The sequence below is a fragment of the Lonchura striata genome, chromosome 28 (genome assembly GCF_046129695.1).
Source record: "Lonchura striata isolate bLonStr1 chromosome 28, bLonStr1.mat, whole genome shotgun sequence".
Taxonomy (NCBI): domain Eukaryota; kingdom Metazoa; phylum Chordata; class Aves; order Passeriformes; family Estrildidae; genus Lonchura; species Lonchura striata.
Window position 1 is genome coordinate 3,033,450 of NC_134630.1, and position 23,624 is coordinate 3,057,073.

The 23,624-nt window shown below is 56.4% G+C and overlaps 1 protein-coding gene across 4 annotated transcripts in view; it reads right to left on the reverse strand.

Moving 5' to 3' along the window:
* The window catches only part of LINGO3 (leucine rich repeat and Ig domain containing 3), a 29,694-nt gene extending 15,917 nt beyond the window's left edge, over positions 1-13,777 (reverse strand). The window contains exons 1-2 of one of the 4 annotated variants that reach the window (XM_077788786.1): positions 12,078-12,124; positions 3,952-4,020 (exon numbers count right to left, since the gene is read on the reverse strand). The gene's annotated coding sequence lies outside the window, so the exon portion shown is untranslated. Of the gene's footprint in view, positions 1-3,951; positions 4,021-12,077; positions 12,151-13,023 lie in introns of those variants that run through there. The other 3 variants (XR_004149286.2, XM_021528262.3, XM_021528263.3) reach the window with 3 other exon arrangements.
* Positions 13,778-23,624: the final 9,847 nt, after the last annotated feature.

The following is a 23,624-nucleotide window of genomic DNA, read 5'->3' on the forward strand; positions in this document are numbered from 1 at the left end:
GATACAAATATTATATTTTTATTTATATATGGATAAAATATTTTATATGTAAAATAATTCTATCTCTATACATATTATGTATTTATATATAATATATATATTTATATTAATATATAATTTAATAAACATTACAAATCTATATTTTATAATACACATTTAATATATATTATATATAATACAATATATTATGTATCATATACTATATTACATAATAGAGTATATTCTATACTATTAATATTATAGATTACAATTATTATTATATATTATAATAGAATATATAGCATTGTATTATTTCTATATTTTAAAATATATAAATATTATAGATTTATAGTTTATATAAATATAAAATTCTATCACACTTTGTGCCCTGCAGGATCCTCTCCCCACCAGGAGAGCATCTGAGCCCAGCCCTGCCGTGGGTAGCTCTGGCTGGAGCAGGGAAGACACGGCACCGCCCTTGGGGAATCGTGTGCAGGGACTGCAGGGGGGCACTGAACCCACCCAGTGGTGCCCACTGCCCAGGAGGCCTCGATTCGGGGGAGATTTCACCCAAACCTGGAAGCAGAAGTGCCACTGGCCGGACCCCCAGCCCCGTGCCCACCCCCTGGGCTTTTTGGGGGACCTGGGGGGTCGGGAGATGCTCCCAGCCCTGCTGCAGCGGATGCTGAACAAATGATTTGCTGTGGCTTTACCCAATTGCTTTGAGCTCTCTGGATCAAACTCAATTTGCCTGTTGCAAAGAAAAAGGGAATTTAAATAGCTCCTTTTGTGCGGAAATCCTGCTTAACAGCCCTCAAACGTCCCCGGCTGGGTCTGCAGCACACCCCCGCAGAGACGCGGCTGCAGCTCCGTGCCTGCTCCGGACCCCACTCCGGTTGGAAGCTGCGGTTCGGGTGGGCAGCAGAGGGGTTAACTCCTGCTGGGAGAGCTTGGGCAGCCTTAGGCAAAGGAGCTTTCCAGGCAGGGATTTGCTGGGGAACGCAGAGGAACGAGGAGCCGGCCCTGGGGGCACAGGGATCACACCCCCGGCACATCCCCGAGCCACGAATGCCGGGGGGATGGAGCTCTCCATCCCCGTGAGCTCCTGCAAAACCCAGCGGTGTCCACAGGCTGCTGCGGCTGGGTAAATCCTCCCTTCTGGGGTTCCCGGAGAACTGTCAGTGCCCAGCTTCTGGAAAAGCTAAAATTCTGCCAGGAAAGCAGCACCCAAAAAATCAGAGAGATTCCCTTCAAACCTGCAGGTTTGGGCTCTGCCGTGCAGGGACAGTGCTGAGGGTTCAGTGCAGGACTTCCACCAGTGCCTGGCAAGCCCAGCTCATTCCCTGCTCCACATCTTCCCTTCCTGCTCTGCCTCAGGGACCCAAACTTCTCCCTGCAAAGGCAGGAACCCACAGTTCCAGATCCCAAAATGTCCCAGTTTCAGTGGGATACACTGAGTTCTCCACCCCATCCAGTCCCTAGGTGGCAGGGATGCAAATCCCATGGGATACACGGAACTCAGGGATGCTCCCAAAAAAAGGAACAGCCCTAAACCCCCCACAGCAACAGGAACCTCCTGCCCTGGGCAGGCCAGAGCTTCCTGCTGGAGCCAGGGGATGCTCCAGCCCCTGCAGGAGGTAGGGCTTGGACAACACGGACAGCTCAGGGATCCCAGCAGGATGGACAAGCTCAGGATTCCAGCAGGATGAAAAAGCCCAGGAACCCAGCAAGACAGGAAAGCCTAGGATCCCAGCAGGATGAAAAAGCCCAGGATCCCAGCAGGACAGGAAAGCCCAGGATCCCAGCAGGATGAAAAAGCCCAGGATCCCAGAAGGATGGACAAGCCCAGGATCCCAGCAGGATCCCATCTCCTCAGGAACGTGCCCTGCAGCACAGGGAGCTGGAGCACAGTCTGGGTGTAACTCTGACCCAGCACCTGAAATGACAGCAAGAATGACCCAAACCAAGCTCTGAGATGCAGAAACGACCCAGAAACACCTGAACCCACCCTCAGCACCTGTAGGAGGGAGCTTGTGGCACCTCCAGCTGACAGCTGGTGCAATTCCACAAGGAATTTGCCTCCAGGGGATACAGTGTGTGTGCTCTGAGGGCCTGGGGCTCCAGGGGCTGATGCACACGGATCTGCTGTGGATCCCTGGGGCTGCTCCAGTCCTGGGAGATGGGATAACTGGGAGGGAAGTGGGTTTGGTTCTCTTGCAGCACCATGTGTGGGACTCACACACTCAAATATTCCAGCAGGGATGGAGGAGGCTCCCCTCGGAACCAGCCCCACCCGAGGGTAAAATCCCACCCACAACAGCTCAGCCAGGCTCCAGCTCTGGGGATGGAGAAGGTAAAATTTCAATCCACTTCCAGCAGGCTGGACACAGCCACGTCTTTACTGCAGACCTGCAAACTGCAGTCAGCCCAAATGTGCTCAGCTCCTGGCCCTGAGCAGCATCTCCTGCCCTCCCTGAGAGGTTTCACTCCCAGCCCTGCCTGAGCATGGGGAAGATGGAATTTAAGCTCACTTAGAGACCACCTGAGCTTGGCTTGTCAGGTGAGTCGGTCATTCCCAGCCCTGGGAATGAGCTGATGGTCTTGGCATTTGTTTTTGGCAGCTCTCAGGTCACTTAGCAACCTCTGTCTCAGGTTACCTCCGGGGGTTTTGTCTGCAAATACATTTTAATCCTTGTGAAATGGGACCCACCAGCTCGTGGGTGAAGTGCCTAAAGCCTCCTTTGGTCCCACGTGGTGACACCAGCACAGCTCCCTGGCCCTCTATGCTTGTGCCACCAGGGTTGTTGTCACCTTCTGCTCCTGTGCTTTGTGTTTTTTTTTACTCAAAACTTGGATTTAAACTCTTTTCTGGGCTACTCAGTGGAGGAGCCAGGAGAGGATTCCCCTCTCCCTGGGTACCACATGGGACCTGCTTCTCCATCAAGGAGCTTCCAGTTCTGCAGAGGGGATCCCCTTGAACAAAGAAATTCAGCAGCAAATCCCAAAGCCAAATAGGACCCAGATGTCCTAGAAATCAGCAGACATCCAGAGAACCAGACCAAGGTGCCCAAGTCGAGCTCTTCTAAGGCAGGAGCATCCCTTGGGATGTGCACAGCAACTGTTCCATGCATCACAGCACATCTGCCTCATCTCAGAGCGATGCAGAAAGGGACCTGGGGGTCCTGGTCAGTGGCAAGTTGGATCTGAGGCACCGCTGAGTCCTGGCAGCCCAAAGGGCCGCCCTGTCCTGGGGGCAGCAGGCCAGGGAGGGATTGTCCCACTCTGCTCTGCCCTGGGGCAGCCTCAGCTCCAGTGCTGGGGGCACTTTGGGCACCACAAGGTCAGAAGGAGCCAAAGCTGTTGGAGAGTGTCCCAAGGAGGGACACGGAGCTGGGGAAGGTCTGAGGAGCGGCTGAGGGCACTTGGCTCCTTCAGCTGGAGCACAGGAGATGAGGGGAGGCTCCTCGGGGCTGCAGCTCCTCCCGAGGGGAGGCAGAGGGGCAGGGGCTGAGCTCTGCTCTGGGACAGCTCCTGGAGCCCAGCGAGGGCTGGAGCTGTGCCAGGCCTTGGCATGGAGCTCAGGGAAAGGTTCTTCCCCCCGAGGGTGCTGGCACTGCCCAGGCTCCCCAGGGAATGGTCCCGGCCCCGAGGCTGCCAGAGCTGCAGGAGCGTTTGGACAGCGCTCTCAGGGCTGGGCAGGGTGGGGCTGTTGGGGGGTCTGGGCAGGGACAGGGGTTGGGCTGATGATCCCTGGGGGTCTAGCTCAGGATATTCTGGGATTTGATCATTCCATGGATCCCAGGACACCTGATAGTGCCCCAGATCCGGTCAGTGTCACACAGCCCTGGTATCCAGGAGCATTAAGCCAGAGACTTTTGCTCATTAGTGTAATTAATGTCAGATTACCCAGCCAGCTGAGCTTCCAGCTGACCTTTAGTTATTGAAATATCAACAACAAAAATGACACATTACCACGGGGAGGTGTCACAGGCTGCTCATTTGAAATCCTCTCTCAGTGACAGGCCCCCAAAGAGTTTCTTTCTGCAAAAGTAAATGGGAAGATTTGGAAAATGTTCAAGGAAGGAGGAAGAATTCAGCTCCACAGAAGCACAACAGGGACACAGCATCTCCCAGCTTTAGGGGCACAGCCAGAAATGACTGCAGGGAGAGAAATGGAAGGAGAAATGAGGCAGAGCTGTAAAAAATGAAACAGAGAGAATAAAAGATCTGTTTCTTAGGAGTCTTGGGAATGTCACTGAGGTGGAGACAGCAGAGCCAGGACTGAGGCAGCAGGGCCAGGTCCCCAGGCCATGGAGTGATCCCTGAACGAGGACAGCTCTGCCCAGCACAAAGTCGGGGCAGCAGCACCCTGAGCCAGAGAGAACCTCAGGGCATGGAAAGAAACCCCAAAAACCTGGCAGCAATGTCTGATGCTGGATGAGCCTGACCCAACAGATCACAGCCCCATTTGTCACTGCAACAGCAACAACCTGGACCCGGATTTCCAGAGGTTTCCAGATGTTGGTGCAGGCTGAGCAAGGCAAGGGAAGGCAGCAGTGCCAAATTGCTTTGCCACAAGGCTGGTGCTTGATGTAAAAGTGACCCTGAAGGTAAGAGGTAAGACCCTGAAATTTGTTTTCTCTCAGGAAATGATGCCTCAGGTTTGAGCTTTTATAATTTTCAGGTTCTGTGCTGCTTTAGTGTGTGGGTCTGGGCTTCACATTTAAGGGATGGTAAACTCTCTGCACAGAGCAGGGAGACAAAACAATTCTTGCTCCAGCTGGGCACCAAGGACAAATGATCCAAATCTCAGCCCAAGAGCACAAACAACGTGGAATGAAGAGAGAAAAACAAGAAGGATGGGACTGCAGGGGTTAGAGCTGGAATTGGACAATTAACTGCAATATGTAAATGAAGCAGAACTTATACAAGTGAGAGACCCTGTGAGAAGTTGTGCATTTTGTGATCATTTTAGCTCATTGCGGGTGTTGCCCTGGCTGGGCTGGAGGGTCCAACCCCACAATAACTCCTGGAATGACTTCCAGAGCACTGGGCATGGCTGGCAGGGATGTTGGCATCACCCACTGCACTTCCCTGGAGCAGCCCAAGGCTCCTACTCCTCATCAGGCCCAGCAGTAAGGACTAATGAAGGCAGGATTCTTTTTCCCCACTCCATCAGTCACACGTGGTTAATATTCCTGCTTATGGAAAAAGGTCACAGTTTCTCTCTCGTTTATGTCACTCCACCTTTATTTGCAATTGCAGGGTTCTGCTCCTTTTCCATCCCTAATTAGTTCAATTACAGGGGCCCTGCCCCAGCCCCCCACCAGGCACAAGTCCGGGGCCACGCTGCCTCTGCTGGGTCTCCCTGTGGAAAACTGACCCAAGAACAGCCCTTTTTTCCTCTGGCAGCACAGAGGGAACCAGATGGACTTTCCTTCAAATGAGATTTAAATGGAAAAACACAAACTAGCTCCTTGTGCCAATATTGAAGGGTTGGTGTCCAGCTGTCCTGGGCAAGGGGAAGGTCAGCCCGGGTGACCCTCTGGAAAAAGAGGCCAAAAGCATCAAACACCCTCACGGTTTGCTCCTCTGGCTGCACCACTGAGAAGGGGCTGGAAATGATTCCTTGAACTCTTCTGATGCCTTGTGAAGGCTGCTCTAGAACAGAGACTGACAGAGCTAAAGAATAAAGCAGGGATTTATTAAAAGGCCTCAATGGATCCACCTTGGGCAGCACAAGAGCCCAGCCAGGGCTGCACCCAAGATGAACCAAAATGGTCCCAAAATGCACAACTGCTCACGGGGCCTCTCACTTTGATCAGTTCTGCTCCATTTGCACGTTGGAGTTCATTGTCCAATTCCAGCTAAAGCATGAAGTCCCATCCTTGTTTTTCTCTCTTCATTCCACGTTGTTTGTGCTCTTGGGCTGAGATCTGGATCATTTGTCCTTGGTGCCCAGCTGGAGCAGGAATTGTTTTGTCTCCCTGCTCTGTGCAGAGAGCTCAGCATGCCCTCATGTGAAGCCCAGACCCACACACTAAAGCAGCACAGAACCTGAAACATAGAAAAGCTCAAACCTGAGGCATCATTTCCTGAGGGAAAACAAATCCTCTCACCTAAGGTGAGGTGTTCCACCACGGAGTGTGGCTGAGGGAGTTCGGATGCTTGGGAGAGCACCTTTAGCTCCCCTGCCCTGTAAACCTCTGCTGCTGCTGCCCTGCGAGGAGCACAGTGAGGAGCATGCTCAGGAGGCTTCAGAAGATGGAAAAAAGCCTTCCCAAGGCTGCCTGAATCCCCCTCAGTCCCTGCTCCATCCCCACTGGTGGCACCTGGCCAGGCAGCTCCGTGTCACAGCCACAGCTCCGGGTGCTCAGGGCAGCTGATCCCACAGAGCCATCAGCCCTGCTGGCTACTTCAGTCTACAGACAAACCCCCTCATCCTGCACTGAAACAGCAGCCAAATGGAGAGGAAAAGCAGCCCAGGCCTTGCTGGAGCTTTCTGGAGATGCCAAGGATGGGAACTGAGTCGGAGATCAGGCACAGCCCCGCTGCAGGTCACTGTTCCTGCTCCTTCTTCCCTCCCGTGCCTGCTGGGACTTGCTGGGTGAAACAGCCAGGATGTCCCACACTCCCAGCCCTGAAACCAGCAGAGCTTCACTGCAAGGACACAGGAGAGATCCAACAGCCAGGAGTTGGGAGAAATCCATCCCAAACACGTGGACTGAAAACCTTTAAAAGCTTTAAAGCGTTTAAACCGAGGACACTGCAGGGACAGAATTTGGGGTACTGGGATGGGCTGTGGCTGAGCCCCATCCCAGTGGGTGCAGCTGTGAGAAGCAGGTGAGCAGCACTGCCAGCAATGAGCCATGGAGTGCCCAGGGCTGCTGATCACTAAGGGCACACAGGAGCAATGCATGAACATGAGGGGGATAAAAGGATGGGCTGAAGAACAAGAAGGGCAGATGCTTGCAGCCCCCTGAAGCGATGTGATTTCATTCTGGATGGGTTGAACATTTCTGAAATTGTCTGATGATCCTCTGTGTATCGTGGCTGTCTCAATCACAACATGTGCTGTGACACTTCACTACCTCCCTGGCAGGAGCAGGACTGTCCCCAGCACCCAAACTCCCCCCAGTTCCCTGGGAACATCAGGGTCCTGTGCCATGACAGGGACAGTGCTTGGGCTCAAATACGCCGAGGGAAGGACAATATTTGGCTTAATTTTTTCCTCAATTCCCTTCCCACTGAATATTTTCTCTTCTCCTTTCCAAGAACTTCCTTTATTTCTCCCTGTCTCCCTCTAGCAACAGTATCTGGGAGAAACAATGAATTTTTAATAGGAGGGGGCGGTGGGAAGAGGCAGACCCTGAGGCAAGAAGAGGAAACATTGATCTGTTAAATCACCCCCATCATCAGCAGGAAAACCACATTTAAGGGAGAGGGAGCCACGTGAGGACCACACAGCTGGGTCGTGGTCCCCCTTTTCTCTGAACCCAGTGGATGCTGTACAAGTCCCAGCCAGGGTGAATCCTGCTCAGAGGAGCTCTCCCAGCCACCCCACACACCCCTGGCCATGGCTGATGTGGGGCTGGGGGTGCAGGACCCCCAAGCAGCCCCTGGCACAGGGAGGAGAAACAGGGTTTTTCCACCTTCCCTGGCAGGGTGGGCAGGCCCTGGCACAGGTCATCCAGAGCAGCTGTGGCTGCCCCTGGATCCCTGGCAGTGTCCCAGGCCGGGCTGGATGGGGCTTGGAGCTGCCTGGGACAGTGGGAGGTGTCCCTGCCCAGGGCTGGATGGGCTTTAAGGTGCCTCCCAACCCAAATCATTGGGGATTCCATGATCCCAAAGGTGAGGTGTGCCCACCTCCTGCTCCCCACTCTGCTCTGCAGGGCCAGGGCTCATCCCCACGGGGCTGAGGATGCCCAGCTCCCCTCCCTTGGTGCCTGGCCCTGGCTCCCCACCACAGCCTGAGCCTAAATATAGTCCCTGGTTCTCTTTTCTTGTAGACACAACCGGTGCTCTGAGTCAAAGTCCTTTCCCATGAACTCACTGTTGCTTAATAAAGCACAAACCCTCGGAGACCTTGATGCTGAGATCTGTCATTTTAATTCCCAGTAACACTTGTTCCTCCCCACTCCACTATGTGGCCGCTGCTATTTTGGTTGGCACATCGGGAGCTGAACAAGGAGCCCCGGCGCTCCAGATCCGAGCTGGGCAGAGCTGGGACAGCTTTGAAAACCAAACCCTCCTGATGGATGGGGCTGCAAGCCGCAGCCGAGCTCGTGGTGGCATGAAAATTCCAGGGGGAGGAAGGCAGGGAAGCAAGGGAAGAGCTGGGCTGAGGCAGAGGAAGGAGAAGGGCACGCTCGGAGAGACGGATCCTGCCTCTGCCCCCGGCATGCCCCGGCCTTGGGGTGCCCATGTGGATGCCAAGGCACCACAGCAGCCTGGGGATCACAGCCCAGACCCTCTGTGCTTTGTTTTTAAGCCATCCCTGGTAAAGCTCTTTCTGTTTGCCCAAATTCTCCACCCCAATCTCTGCTCTTTGGTTGTTCTGGGGGGAATTTGGTGCTGTCCCCAGCACGCCCATTTTACACAGAAAAGAGGGAATGGCAGCTGCTGCCCAGCCTGGGGAGGGCTCTGCTCCCACCACCAGGGCCATTTCCCCACTTTGCCCCCCTGTCCTGCCCAGCCTCAGCCCCTCTGACACCCCACAGACCTGGGGCACCCACGGGGTTCCAGCTGCAGCCCCAAACCCCACAGCTCAAATGGGATCCGAAGGAAATTCCAGCACATTCCATTGCCAATGGCTGAGCAAAGCTCTGTCCCACTCCTTATCCCTGGTCCCATAACCCCTGAGCCAAACCTCGTGGAAGCAGCTGCTTTGTGCTTCAAGGTAAACCCTACAAAAACTTCAACCAGAAGCTTTGTCAGCTGAGGGTGCCCAAAGCCCAATCAATTTCCCTTCCACAGCCACTGTGGCTCTCAGCAGCGTTTCCAAGTGTTTTCGTGGGATTTATTGCTTTTCATCTCCTCTCTCATCTCTGTTCTGATCATTTCTGCCCTCGCCTGTTTGTTTTGGGGCTTTTCCAGGACTCCCAGAGCGGCCCTTTGGGCTCAGGCAGCACCTCCCACCCTCCCTGCAGCCCCACGCACCAGAGACACCCTGCAGGATGCTCCCTCTGCTCCCACCACTGCTCCACAGCCACACGCAGGCAGCAGGAGTTTGGCTGCCTGAGGGTCTGTGCCACCCTCCAAAGCCAGGCTCCACACCACAACTCTGTACAGCCAGGGAAACTGAGGCACGGCATGCACACCGAAGGCTTTTGGAGCCTCGTGGCGAATCAGTGCCACTGGGGACAAGCCCAGGGATGGCCTCACTTGGCTCCCACTTCCCTTCCCTCGGGGCTGTGCCTTTGGGAGCGTGGGGAGATGTTGCTGGTGCCAGGAATCCCACCGGGCTGCCCACGGGAATCGCTGTGTGCTTCACATTCCCAGCGTTATCCCCGGGGCTTCCCCATCCCATCCCATCCCATCCCATCCCATCCCATCCCATCCCATCCCATCCCAGGGATGTGAACGCAGCAGCAGCACGGCTCCGAGCTGCCGGAGCAGCCCAGCTCCTCTGCCTTATGGCAGCTCCGGCTCCTCAGCGAGAGATGAGGAGCCACCTGCTCCCTGGTGGGATGCTGTGGTGGGGGGAAGCAGGAGCGAGCCAACAGCCAAAAATCCATCCTAACAGGAGTGATCCAACAGCCAGGAGTTGGGAAAAATCCATCCCAAACACGTGGACTGAAAACCTTTAAACGCTGAGTGTGGCCGGCGCCGAGTCCGTCTGCACCACCGGGCTGTGAGTCCAGAGTGGAATTCGGGCCCAGGAGGGAAGAGCAGGGACTAGGTTTGGGTCTTGGAGCCAGGAATGAGTTCTCTGGTGAGGCAGGATTAGCTCAGCTAATAAAAGCAGACATTCCTGAGCTCTAAACACTACAAAACAGGAAAAAAGCCCCTGGCCCTGCTATCTTCAGCCAGCGATCAGCAAAAGCGCATCCCCCCGCGAAAGGCTGAGCCTGGCAGGAGAGGCTGAGCCTGGGACATGCCCCAGCCCTGCCCAGCACAGCCACATCCCACCCTCAGCATCGATGCCCTGGATGGGTGAAACGCGACCCAGCCCCTGTTCCTCCTGTCCTCCTTCTCCCTCCTCCAACAGGGCAGAATAAAAGCAAAATCGTCTGATTTTGAAGCTGCTCTGCCTCCTGCTCCCTGCCCTCGGGACGCTCCTCCAGCTGTTTTGGAGGATGGGCATGGGAGAGCATCTTCCCCCAAGATCAGCACAAAACCCAAGTGCTTTGGGAAAGGCTGCAGACACCTGAGTGGGGTTTTTGCAATGTGAAAACTGTCAGAAATCTTGGGTGGACCAAAAACCACCTCTCCAAGCCGCTCTGGCCAAAACCCAGCCGGCTCCACCTGTCCTCCAGCAGCCCGAGGCAGCAGCTCCACTGCCTCTTCTCCACGAGTGCCACACAACCAGGGGTGATAAAAACATCAGCACAAAATTAAACCAGATCACCCCAGGCTGCCCAGCTGGGCCCCCGCTCATTTTCAATTATTCTCCCATTTAAGGGATGTGCAGCACATTCCCTGCCATGCCCCAGGGTGCCAGGATTTTATCCCATCTCCATCCTGCAAGGGGTGATGGAGCTTTGGGGTGCAGAGAACCCCAAGGGCCTCACATTTCCCAAAGGGTTATTGCAGGGTTCAACACCTGCATTTGGGATTTTAACCCACACACAACCACATCACTGCTGGGCAACTCTGCTCTTGGAAGGCTTTTTGGTTTTAATGCCTCGTGTTTTGATGGAGAGGATTGTAGGATCTCTCCCTGCCTGGATGAGGCTTTTCCCACCCCTGCAGTGGGACTGGCATTGGGTTTTGGGGTCTCCATCCTGCAGGCTGCAAATCCCCAGGCAGGGTGAGGGTGCATGAGAGACCATCCATAAAACCAAGCAGCAGCCAGGAGCTCTGCTAGGCCCGGGCTGGTGTTCCCCAGGCCACCAGACATTCCCAATCCCGGTCACTTCCCTCTCCAGCCGCTCTGGCTCCAGTTCTCCTCACTCCCAAGGGCTGGGGTCGTGCTCTGGGTGCTGCCAGGCTGAGGAGCCCGGCACGGCTCCACTCTCCATCTATTTCACAGGCACTCTGCCTTCTCCTGCCATCACATCCCTTCCTGGTTGCTCTTTTCTCCTTCCCAAAAACCTCATTTCAGGGTAGGAACAGAAAAAGCAGCTGCTCCTCTGCAACCACTGCCTGTGTGAACGCCGGGGGAATTGGAGCACCTTTTGTCAGGTTTTAGCTGAAATCCACTTTGCAAGTGGATTAAGGAACTGGCACAAAAGTACTCTGGATGGAGAGTGGGAAGAGGAAAAAGCTGCTATTCCAGCACGGCAATAGGAGCCAGGAATGCTGCGCTTGCTGCCTGCTCCATTTCCCCGAGAAACACAACCCGGTAACATCGGCGGCTAAACCAACCCTGGGAATTTTCGACAGGAGAATCCGCTAAAATCCGGGATGCTCGGGGAAGAGGCAGGAAGGGCCCTGGGGTGGCGAGGAGTGCGGACCTGCAGCGCCGGGGGGAAAACGCGAGCGGGAGGAGAAGGGAAAAGCTTTCCCGACGCCCGGCGATGCTCGGACCCGCTGGGCTGTGCCGGGGAGCGGGGCTGCGAGCGGCGGCCCCAGCCCTAACGGGGCGGGGGGGGACTGCGGGTACCGGACCCCCGGGAGCGCCGGGGATGGAGCGGAGCAAGGGCGGGATGGAGCCGGCGCCGAGGCGACACCGCCGCCACCCCCGGTGCGAGCCTGCCCGGGGGCACCGGCGCCGCCCGCCGTGCCGAGCCCCCTCCCCGGGCACGGCCGGGGGCTGCGGAGGGCCTGGCGGGCGGTGGGCACAGCCGGGCAGCCGGGGAGGGATGGAGGGAGGGATGGAGGGAGGGATGGAGGAGGCTGCGCGTCCCCAGGGGCGGCGGGGGCTCGGCGGCCGCCCCCCGGCGCCACGTGTGCGGCTCGGCACGACCCTCCCCGGCCCGGGACCCCGCACTCACCGCTCGGCGGCCGCGGCGGGGCTGCCCGTGGCGCGGCGGCGGCGCGGGCAGAGCCGCAGCCCCGGGGGCGGCGCGGCGGCGGCTCCGGACGGACCCCGGCCCGGCCCCGGCCCGGCCCCGGGGGCGGCGCGGCGGCGGCAGCGCCTCTCCAGCCGCGCCGGGCTGCGCGGAGCCGCCCCCCGCGCCCCCCGCCCGGCCGGGGGAGGGACGGGGCCGGGGGCGATGCGCGGCCCCGGGCGGAGAGCGCAGGGAAGGGCACGGGGGTCTCCTCCCCGCGCCGCCGTGGGCAAAGGGGAGAGGTTCCCCCGGGCAGCCTGGGGTGTTCAAGCCTCGAGTGCCCTTCCTGAAGTCCCTGACCCCATGTCAGCACCGTGGGGTACCCCCGAGCATCCCGCCTGGGGTACACAACCTCATGCCAGCACCGTGGGGTACCCCCGACCACCGTGCCTGGGCTCCCCCAGCCCCACTCCGCACACCTGGGTACCCCCACACCGCCCTGCCTGGGCTTCCTCCACCCACAGGTACCCACCTGCCACCCTGCCTGGGGCCCTCAGCCCCCTAGCAGCACCCCCAAATACCCTCCCATCCCATCCCATCCCCATGAGAGCCTGTTTGCATCCCTCTGCCCAGTGTCCCCTGCCTGCCCCAGGGCAGGGTCTGGGGGCCACCTCACCTTGAGCTGCCCTCTGCACTGGAGGTGGAGGTGGTTGTGGATGAACACAGCCATTTCCCGTCCATCCCATGTGAAGCTGGGGCAATCGGGGCACAAACAGAGCCGTGACCCCAGGAATGAGCGCAGCCCCCAGCCCAAGCAGGGCTCCTGCGTTTGTGCCCCCACACTGAGCTCCACTGTCCCTTGCAGCAGTGCCAGGGAGATGCCAGGCTCACGGGACAATGACCTGGAGCCCCCCACAGCATCCCCATTCCCCATGGGAACAGCACTCACCATTGCTACTCCTCCTTGGAGTTCTCCTCTTGCTCCCCTTCGCTCCTGCCGGAGCCTCCTGAGCTGTGGTGATTTGGGTAATTGGGCTTTGAGGATGGCAGAGGCCAATTCCCTCCTTGGCTCTGACTTCCAGGGTGGAATTGTTGCTCCTCTCCCATCACCGCTCAGTCCAGGCTGGCCTTAGCCTTGCTGGTCCCTGGCCTCAGGGGCTGTGGGCAGCTGATGCAGAGCGTCCTGTGCCCTTGATGTGCTGTGTGCCAGCTGACCAAGCACCACCTGAGCCATTCGGTGACATTTGCTGCGTCTGACAGCGCTTTTCAAGCAGGGTTTGGCAGCATCTTCTTCACTTTACAGCTGAGGAAACTGAGGGCAGAGCTCAGGGGGAAGGAACGGGGCTCAGCACTGAGCACCAGGCGGGTCCAGCGCCGTGGTTTCACCTGGACTGGCTCTGTTGTGCGGGATTTTGTCAGGAGAAATGCCAACAGCTCTCCCAGCCTGTCAGTTCCACTCCCAAATCCCATCCCTTGCTGCAGCCCAGCGCTTCTGCTGATGGAGGTTCCTGGTGCCTCCTGCTGCTCGCTTGCTCCGGGATGTGGATTTATAATTTCATTGCAGGAACACGCAGCTCGGGCTTTCCCATTTGAGCTTCAGCCCCAGCCTCAGCCCTGGATCTGCGGTTAAAACCAGGAGATTTATGTGGCTGGGAAGGAATTTCATTGCTGTTTTAAACAATATCAACTTATCTCCTTAGGAAAAGATGAAAAATCTTCTGTGGCCGGTTTAGTTGGGGATGGATTTTTAAGAGGCTGGCGTGGGGGGAGGGTGTGCTGGAGCAATCCACGTCTCATTTCCATTCCCCAGGATGGAAGGTGATTCTGGCTAATTTGAACACAATCATTAAGCTGCTGTATCAAAAGACAAAGTCAATTAAGCAGCGTCCCCCCCCCTGCCCTGGCCCCTCAGGCTGCGCTGTTTTAATCAAGGATGGGGGAATTGCTGCTGCTTCCCCACAGCTCCCGATCCCGGTGCTGGGAGCTGATTTTGCCTGGTGGAAGATGCTCTCCTGCCTGCTGGCAGGGGTTAGAGGTGATTTTGGGGGAGCAGACTGCTGACAAATGCACTGGAGGAGCCCCAGGAGCGGGCTGCTTTGTCCCCTCCCCGAGCACCTCACCAGAAAATCAAATTATTTGTGTCTTACTGTGCCCCCTTTGTGGCATTATTTTATTCTGGGGGAAGCCAAGGCACAAACTTGGATAAGGGAGCGGGCAGGTTGTGGTTCAAGCCTGGGCTGTAGGTTTTGGCTCAGCCCTGCTCCCCCTCTGGGCTCTCTCCCCACCCATTAACTCCAGTGCCTTTCTGGCATTATTTTGGGCTTTGAGGAAGGAACAGGACAAAGCTGTGGAGGAAGAGCACCGGGCTGAGGTGACCAGTTCTGCTTCCCCAAGCCGGAGTCCAGCACAGGACATTGCAGAATCCCATGGGGCCCTTGATCTTGTGCTCCAATTAATTCAAATTGGCTTCAATATGAGCATAGATCCAAAGGGATCTTAGGCCAGGAGCCAGGGACAGGATGGGGAGGAGGTCCCTGCCAGGGGCTGTGGCATCTGGGGTGCTGAGATGGGACCCAGACCCCACCTTAGGGAGCTTTACCTCCATCTGTCACCTCTGTCCCAAGAGCCTGGCCCTAAACAAAGACAGCAGCCCCACAAATGAGGATGGGGACCCATAAATCACCAAAAATCTCCAAAATCTTGCTGAGCATCGGGATTGGGATGAACGGGGCCAGCTGGGAACACAAATATTATGGAATCATATAATCATCATAGTGGGAAGAGACTTTCAAGACCACCCAGTGCAACTGTGCCCCAGTTTGGGGGGACACACAGAAGTTGCAGGACCCTGGGGCTGCCCCTGCTCCAGGGAGGGTCCATGCCTTTGGAGATGCTGTTCCAAGTGACCCAGCTCTGGGAGTGTCTTGACAAGTTTTGCTGCTTTCTGGGGCATTTTCACACAGACTCAGCAAAAAGATTTAGGGAAAAAAAAAAAAAAAAAAAAAAAAAGTGTGAGAGAAATAAAAAAATCACAGCTGCTCTGGCACACGCTCAAAATCCCAAAGAGTTTTTGAGTGAAACGTGCCAAGGGGAGAAAAATAATTCCAACAAAGTGAGAAGTAAAGTCCCTTTTGCCGCCAGTTTTCCCTCCGTGGGGAAGTGAGGGATCTTTCCCTGCTGATCCCAGGATCCAGAGCCTCTCCTTGCCTGCAGGTCCCTGCCAGCCCCTCCTGCCTGGTCCCCTGCCAGCCCAAATGCAGCATTCCAGCACTGCCAGCTCCAGTGACAGCCCGAGAGGTTTTTGTCCCCATTCAGGATGCAGCAGTGGGAGCCACGTGCTGACAGCAGGCTCCTGGAGCCCATTCATTTTGCCTAATGGGAACCTCGATGGGCTCCTCGAAGGAGCCAGCTGGCTGCTCCCACTCCATGTGGTCCTGCAGAATTGGGGTTTTGGGGAGCCCCCTTTGGTGCTGGGCTGATGCCACGAGGGTTTGGGGGTGCCAGGGAGCCAGTCCTGGCTTGGCAGCCCAGATCCCCCAGCCCCAAATGCCCTTGAGCAGAGCCAGCCACACCACAGGGACTGGGGACAGCACTGTCCCCAGGATTTGGCCCCCAGGGCTGAGCTGGGGGTTTATTCTGTGCTGACCAGAGGCTTTGCAGTGCTCCAAACATCACTGGAGGGTGACATCGCACAGCTGGAGGGCACCAGGGACACCGCTCTTTGTTGTCCTCTCCATCCAGCCTGGAGCCACCCTCTCACAGGGTGAGGTGGGCCCAGGAGGTCCCATGGGCTCACTCTGGCCTGGTCACCCACCACACCCAAAAACGCAGCTTCTCCTCAGCTGTGCACTCTGGCAGGAGTCAAGCATGGAAAGTTGGGGGGCACAGCCCCACTGTGGGCTTTGGGGGACACAGGGAAGAGTGGCTGCCACACCACGAGTGACATCCGTGACCTGCTGTGCACAGAGCTGGGGTTGTTCCCCTGCAACTGGGGCTGTTCCCCTGCAAACCCTCTTGTTCCTCCTCCAAAGCCCTGGATTCCCCCTCCAAACTCTTGTTCCTCCTCCAAAGTCCCAGGTTCCCCCTGCAAACCCTCTTGTTCCCCCTCCAAAGCCCATTACTTCCCTCCCTCTCTGCCCTGACCCCAAAGTCTGTGTGTCTGCACTTTAGGTCTGTTCATTCTGAGCAGGAACCCCTGAGGGGGGACAGTCCCACCTCGTGTTCCCTGCCAGAGCCCCGGGTGAGCGGCCTGAGCCCGTGACTAAGCCCAGTTACTTTTAATAAATATTTGGTAATAACAATGGAAGTTTCTTTGGCCAGGAACCTGCTGTTCTGAGCTGTGCCAGGCAGAAGCACCATCAGGTGAAGGGTTTTCATCCAAGCAGGAGGGAAAGGGACCTTTCCCCTCCCTCACTGCTGGGCTTCAAGCGACAGCAGTGCTGGAATTTCACCTGCCCTTCCTCCCACTGCAACCCCTAAGTGAGCCCTCATGTCTGGGTCCAGCTGTCCCTTCTGGCACTGAAGTCACCCCAAGGTGACAAACTCCACCAAAGAAGGATTTCCTCCCTTTTTTAAGGGCCAGTTTTGCAGAAACATCCAGCCCCAGCCGGCTTCAGCAGGAGCTTTGCAAGGCTCAGCAGCCCTCAAACCTGGCCTAGCACTTCCCTGCTCAGAGAAGGATCAAGCAAATTATCTCTGGTTGCCCAGCACAGGCTGCATTTCTCCTGCTGCACAAATTAGGCCACCCCAGGTCCCATTTGCAAGGCCACCCCTGCTTTGCTGGGGATCAGGGGGGCTTGCACAGCACCCAGATCACGGGCATGGAGCTGGGCACGGCCAGACATGGAGCTCGTGTCACCCTCCAGGGTTGCCCGGCCCCACAGAGCCCATGGCCGAGGGTTCACTGCCCAGATAAGAAAGATATTGAGCCATGAGAGTGTCCAAAGGAGGGCAAGGAAGATGAGGAAGGGCTGGAGGGGAAGCCATGTGAGGAGCGGCTGAGGGCACTTGGCTCGTTCAGCTGGAGCACAGGAGATGAGGGGAGGCTCCTCGGGGCTGCAGCTCCTCCCGAGGGGAGGCAGAGGGGCCGGGGCTGAGCTCTGCTCTGGGACAGCTCCTGGAGCCCAGCGAGGGCTGGAGCTGTGCCAGGCCTTGGCATGGAGCTCAGGGAAAGGTTCTTCCCCCCGAGGGTGCTGGCACTGCCCAGGCTCCCCAGGGAATGGTCCCGGCCCCGAGGCTGCCAGAGCTGCAGGAGCGTTTGGACAGCGCTCTCAGGGCTGCTCAGGGTGGGGCTGTTGGGGGGGTCTGGGCAGGGACAGGGCTGGGCTGATGATCCCCTGGGTCCCTTCCAGCTCATCTTATTCTGTGATTCAGTGATTCTGTGATTCAGTGGTTCTGTGACTGTCCTGCCCATCCACACCAGGATGTCCCCATTACTGTGCCAAGCACACCTCAGCCCTGATAAAAATAAGATATTAATAAGTGGATGTCCTAGATTACGTGGACAAGAAGGGAAAATGTTAGGGGTAAAATCTGAGGTGTTCATCTGTAGAGTGCACCCCACAGCCCAGCCACTCGCTCCCCAAAACCCCTGAGCTCAGGCAGTCTGGGGCAGCTGCATTTGGAGCCTGAAATGTTCTGCTCCCCACTGCTTTTGGCTGGAGCAGGGTCCCAATGCGAGGCTTTCCCACCCCAGGGACTCCCCCAGCCCCAATCCTGTCACTGCACTGTCCCCGGGCTGCTCTCAGCCTGGCAGGGGACCCCTGGGGACACAGGTGGCACTGCCACCCTGCCTGGCTGGGCAGCAGCAGCAAACCCTGCTGTGGAGCCAAGGATCACCGTGGGGAGGAGGAACCTGGGCTGGCAGCGGCTCCTCTGCCAGTGGATCCTGGTACCTGCAGCACCTTCCTGGATTGGCAGAGCAAACAGAAACTACGCAGCTGCCAGGATGGGAAAATAACTGGGCAATGCTGGCCCTGCTGGTCGAGGGGAATAAATCATCAGGTGTGGGGAATAAATCCTGAATATCCTGAGCTGGAAGGGACCCCCAGGGATCATCAAATCCAGCTCCTGTCCCTACCCAGACACCCCACATTCCCTGGGGAGCCTGGGCAGTGCCAGCACCCTCGGGGGGAAGAACCTTTCCCTGAGCTCCATGCCAAGGCCTGGCACAGCTCCAGCCCTCGCTGGGCTCCAGGAGCTGTCCCAGAGCAGAGCTCAGCCCCTGCCCCTCTGCCTCCCCTCGGGAGGAGCTGCAGCCCCGAGGAGCCTCCCCTCAGTCTCTCCTCTGATGAGAACAGTGAGCTGTGGTTTTTTTTCCAGGCGATTCCTGCCTCACCAGGTCCCAGGTCGCCTCCCCATCCCTCAGCAAGCTCAGGGCTGGATCCGTGTGCTGCCGTTCCCGGTGGGATCCCAGCGCTCCCCCACTCCTGGGGAGCTGGGGGCGGCCACTCCGCTGCCTCCCCGCGAGGAAATTGCTCCTGATGGAATCCAGCCCACGCTCCCCGAGCCGCAGCGTGCGAAGGAACGCGCTGCCACCCCCGTCTCCCTCCTGCCTCTCTCTGCGAGTGCCATCACATCCCTCCAGCAGCTCCCAGCTCCTTTCCAAATACCATTAGAGCGATTAGAATTCCAGGCACTGCGGTGCCACCGAGGGCAAACACGGCATTTGCACCTTCCAGATGGAAATGTCCCCGTGTCCCCGCGTCCCTGTGGCACTGACCCGCAGACAGAGCACGTTCTAATCCCCTTCATTCATCTGCTTGGCCTCATCAGCTCCCAGCTCTGGGAGCTGCTGGTTCCTGCTCAGGGATGGGGCCATTCTGCAATGCTCCTTGTCCCCAGGGAATCTGAACGGGATTGCACCTGAAAACCCCCAAATCCGTGCCTGTCTCTGGCCGGGTTCTCATCCAGGGATGACTCAGGCTGGACTCAGGGCAGGAGGGATCTCACTGGGGCCACCAGCCAGGGACATCCCCCTCAGCCTCTCCTGGTGGCTCCCTCCCAGCTGGCAGCGTGTCTGACCCACCAGTCTCTGTCTTGGGAAAAAAAGCTGCCACTTGGCACGAGTGGCTCAGGGCCACATCCCCCGTCACCAGCAGGATTGTCCCCATGTTGGGAAGGAGGAGACCCACAGCAGCAAACTGGAGAAGAGCACCCGCACCCCAGCACGGGCTCAGTCACCTCCCAGCAGGAGCTGCCCAGCCCCTCAGCTGTGCCCAGGTGACAACACACTGTCCCTTTGCCTGCTGGAGGCTCTCAAGGTTTTCCCATCCCTCTGCTTTGAGGGATGTGCCCTTCCCAGTTCCTTTCCTGCTTCAGGGCCGTGCTGAGGCAAGGAGGTGCCAGTCCCTAAAATTCTGCTTCTTCCCTGTCCTCACATGGATCATACCCAGCATATGAACTCAAACAGCAAGGGAAGAAGTTCCCCCTGTCCCCATCTTTTCCTGCTCTCCCCAGTCCAACACATGGGGTACTGGTTTCTTTTTTTTGCTGCCTACTCTTGCTCCTTGTCCTTAGAGTGGGATGGGAGCTGTTAGGTTGAAAGACAAATTATGCTGGGATGCAGTGATGGCAGAGCTGATTCATCAGCCGGGGGGGTCTACAAGGTCTAATTTGGGAGGGAGGATCGCTGACGAATCCTTCAGTAACCAGGAAGACTTGGGAAACTTTTCCTGGCTGAACACATCATTAATTTCCCCGCCCATCCAAGAGCTGGGATGGGGAGGCTGCCATGGTTAGGGAAAAGGTTTTAAACAGGAAATGTGTTCTCAGGAAACAGCTTCAAATTTTCTGGGTCATCATTCATTGTTGGACTGGGTGATCTCACAGATCTTTTCCAGCCTCAGTGGTTCCATGGTTCCAAAGCCTCTGGGGGCTTTGGCCAACACCAGGATGAAGATGATGGTTTCTCTCCTAGGGAATCCAGCTGCTGCCAGATATTGAGAGTCTCTTCTGAAGATCCACAGTGCTGGACATGCTTTACCTGCCAGAAGAACCCTTATTCCTTGAGCTCTCCACAGGGACCAGGAGCAGGTTCCGGAATGCTCTGGCTGCCCTGATGCTGAACGGGGTTGGATGTGGCTGAAGGTGGCTGTGGAACATGAAGGAATTTCTCCAGCTTGATGTTGTGGGAACTGGCTCAGGCTGGCAGCTGCCAGGCAGGCAATTCCAGCCCCTCTGGCAGCCTTTGGGGTTTGAGGAGACACTCAGGGCTGGGCTCTGGGCACTCCTGGCTGTTCCCACATCCCCAGGGGAGCTCTGGGGTGGGGGCACTGTCATGGAATGGGGCTGGAAGGAGGATTTTTGGGAGCTGTCAGTGCTGGAGGTGAGAACAGGCCTGGCACCCAGCCAGCATTATTAGTGTCTCACTTCCACAGGCAACAAATCCACCCACGTCCTCCATGGAAGGAAAAAATGTTTGGAAACAAGAACTGTACCTGGCACAGGGATCCAGAGACGCTCTCCTGGTGCATCTCCCTGCACCCCATGGCCTTGGCAGGATGGGCAGCAGTGTCCAAGGGTCCCCATCATCCTGTCCCTGCTCATCATTCCAGCAGCAGCTCCCGGATCCGTGGATATGCGAGAGGGGTGGAGGTCGCTGCTCCCTGCCTCGCTCTGTGAATTATTAATCCAGCAGGAGACAGCTTGGACTGGGAAACCTTCCCCACCAGCCATCCCCCAGCAGGCAGGAGCACTGGGAATGGACTTTCCAGGCTGTGCTGGGTGGACTGGCCAGGGGTTGAGGCACCTGGGCCAAGCGTGGTCCAGCCTGTCTGCTCCACCCTCGAGCCACGTGGAATTCAGGGCTGCCCTTGCCCTGCTCCAGTTTCTCTGCTCTGCCCGGGGGTAAATCCTGCACCAAACCTTGGGGTCCTCCTGGGAAAGGCCTGAGCACAGGGTGGGGGTGCTGCAGAGCAGAGGGTGCTCCCAGGGGACCCAAGCCCAGCTCCCAGCACGGGGTCCTGGCGTGGGGCAGGTACCAGGGGGATTCAGCAGGGCAGAGATAGACTCAAGAAATGAAGCCTCAGGTTTGAGATTTTGTATTTTTCACATTCTGTGCTGCTTTAGTGTGTGGGTCTGGGCTTCACATGAGGGGATGCTGAGCTCTCTGCACAGAGCAGGGAGACGAAACAATTCCTGCTCCAGCTGGGGACCAAGGACAAATGATCCAAATCTCAGCCCAAGAGCACAAACAACGTGGAATGAAGAGAGAAAAACAATCAGGATGGGACTGCATGGGCTGGAGCTGGAATTGGACAATTAATGCCAACATGTAAATAGAGCAGAACTTATACAAGTGAGAGGCCCCGTGAGCAGTTGTGCATTTTGTGACCATTTTGGCTCATCTTGGGTGCAGCCCTGGCTGGGCTCTTGTGCTGCCCAAGGTGGATCTATTGAGGCTTCCTAATAAATCCCTACTTTATTCTTTAATTCCATCTAGTCTGTTCTAGATCAGCCTTCACAATGCCTCCCCCTCATGCCAATGCTCTCCCCTCCCAGCAGCCAAACCCTTGGAGCAGCCCCTGCCAGCCCCCAGCCTCACCTGCACTATCCAAGCACCCCCTGAGTATTCCCCTCCAGCATCCCACCCCAGCATCCTGCAGAGGAGGGAGGAGGGAGGGCAGCTCGAGGCTCCAGGCTGGTGCGGCTTGTGCCACCTCACCTCCAGTGACAGCTGTGGCCACCCTGGTGACCCCAATGTGTCTGCTGTCCTCCTGTCACTCTGTGTTTGTGTCCCTGCTCCCAGCCTCCTCTGTGGGGAACAGCCAGGGCTGCAGGCAAAGGGAAGCTACTGCTGACTTTTGTGTTTTCCCAAGCCATTGGCTCTGGTGGTGTCTTCTAAACAGATTAAACTTGGATCCCAGCCTGAAGATCAGCTGATGGAGCTACTGGGAGGCAGAAAAGGGGTTTTGGGGAGCTTTTCTGAGTCTGGGAATCAGGTGGGAATTTTGTATGCTGGGGATAGGGAGGCACAGGTGGTCCAGAGAAGCTGTGTCTACCCCTGGACTCTGGAAGTGTCCAAGGCCAGGCTGGACACTGGGCTTGGAGCACCCTGGGGTAGCAGAAGGTGTCCCTGGCCATGGCAGGGGTGGAATGGGATGATCTTTAATGTCCTTTCCAACCCAAAAATTCCATGATTAGCAGGGATCTGATCCTTGGCTCTGAAAGGTGCAGAGATGCTGGTGCTGGAGCTGTACCAGGGCCCACCATGGGTGTTGAAGGTGTTTGTGGGGAGCAGCACTTCTGCTTGGATCACAGGAGCCTGGGGACACATCCACATCATCCACAGTGGCCACGGGCTGGTGACATTGAGCTGAGTGTCCCTGCTCCCCCTCACAGGGCCGGGGCCACCTCCAAGCTCTGCTCCACCTTGGTGTCCCCTCATGAACAACATCCCCTGTTGCCCTGATTCTTAAGATTTTCTAAAGCCTTCTGAGTTTACATTCTGTTAGAAAACTTTCTCACACAACTTTCTGTAAACAACATGTTGTTTTGCATTCCTTCATAGGTGTAGAGAAACTTGATGTACTAGTAGTTTACCCAATGTCTTTAGAGAGGTGGCACATTCACTCTCCAATCCACTGTCACCTTTGAAAAAGCACAAAAGTTGAAGTCAGAAAATGAACGGTCTCCTTTTTTACTTTGCAAATAGCAGCAGCTCACGTTATGCTTTCCCGTGTCCTGTAGCAACAGTCCCCTCACTCAGCCTGGTCCCTTCCCAAAACCCCCCCAAGGCTTCATCCACTGAAGCCCCTGGAAGCCCCCAGGTGTCTCTCACTGAGAGGAAGAGAGGTGAGTGCTGAAGTCATCATCCAACACCCAAGGCAGCATCTCAGTGCTCCCCACGGCTGACAAAAACTGTTTAACTTGGTTAAACTTTGCGAGTAACAACACTGTCACACCACCGCTGTCATTAATCCTTGCTAATTGTTTCTATAATTAAAAGCCCCATTGTGTCTTGTCTCTCCAACATGATTTATCAGAGAGGGAGCACTCTTGCATGAATGATGCACGGCTGGTGGGAGGACATCTGCTCTGGGCTGCCTGCATGGAGGGGAAATGCATGGGGGCTGCTCCCTCCCCCAGCCCGCTGTGCACCTCAGCCTCTCCAAGCCGAGGATGAAATCCCAATCCCTGAGACACCCCCTGGCTTCCCAGATCCCAGGGAAAGGATCTTCCCCCAGAGGGTGCTGGGCACTGAACAGGGAATAGTCCCAGCCCCATGGAGATGCACAGCCCAGAGTGGAATCTCTCCTTTTTCCACGGCTCTGGGAAGATTTTACAAGTCTCAGGAGGAGCAGGGGCAGTCAAAACAGGGCAGAGCAGCCACAGTGACATCAAGAAGGGTCTTGAAACGCCGATTTAAAATCAAACCCCACAATGTGAAAATTTGCATTCTTTCTCCTTAGCTGGGGTAGTTTTTCTAGGGCTGCAGTCACCAGACTAAACAGCATATTTAGCAAGCTTCAAGTGGCACATTTCACTTAAATCCAAATAGATTTTACCCTGTTAAATTTCCACTCTGTCTCATTCTGAACCTCCAACACT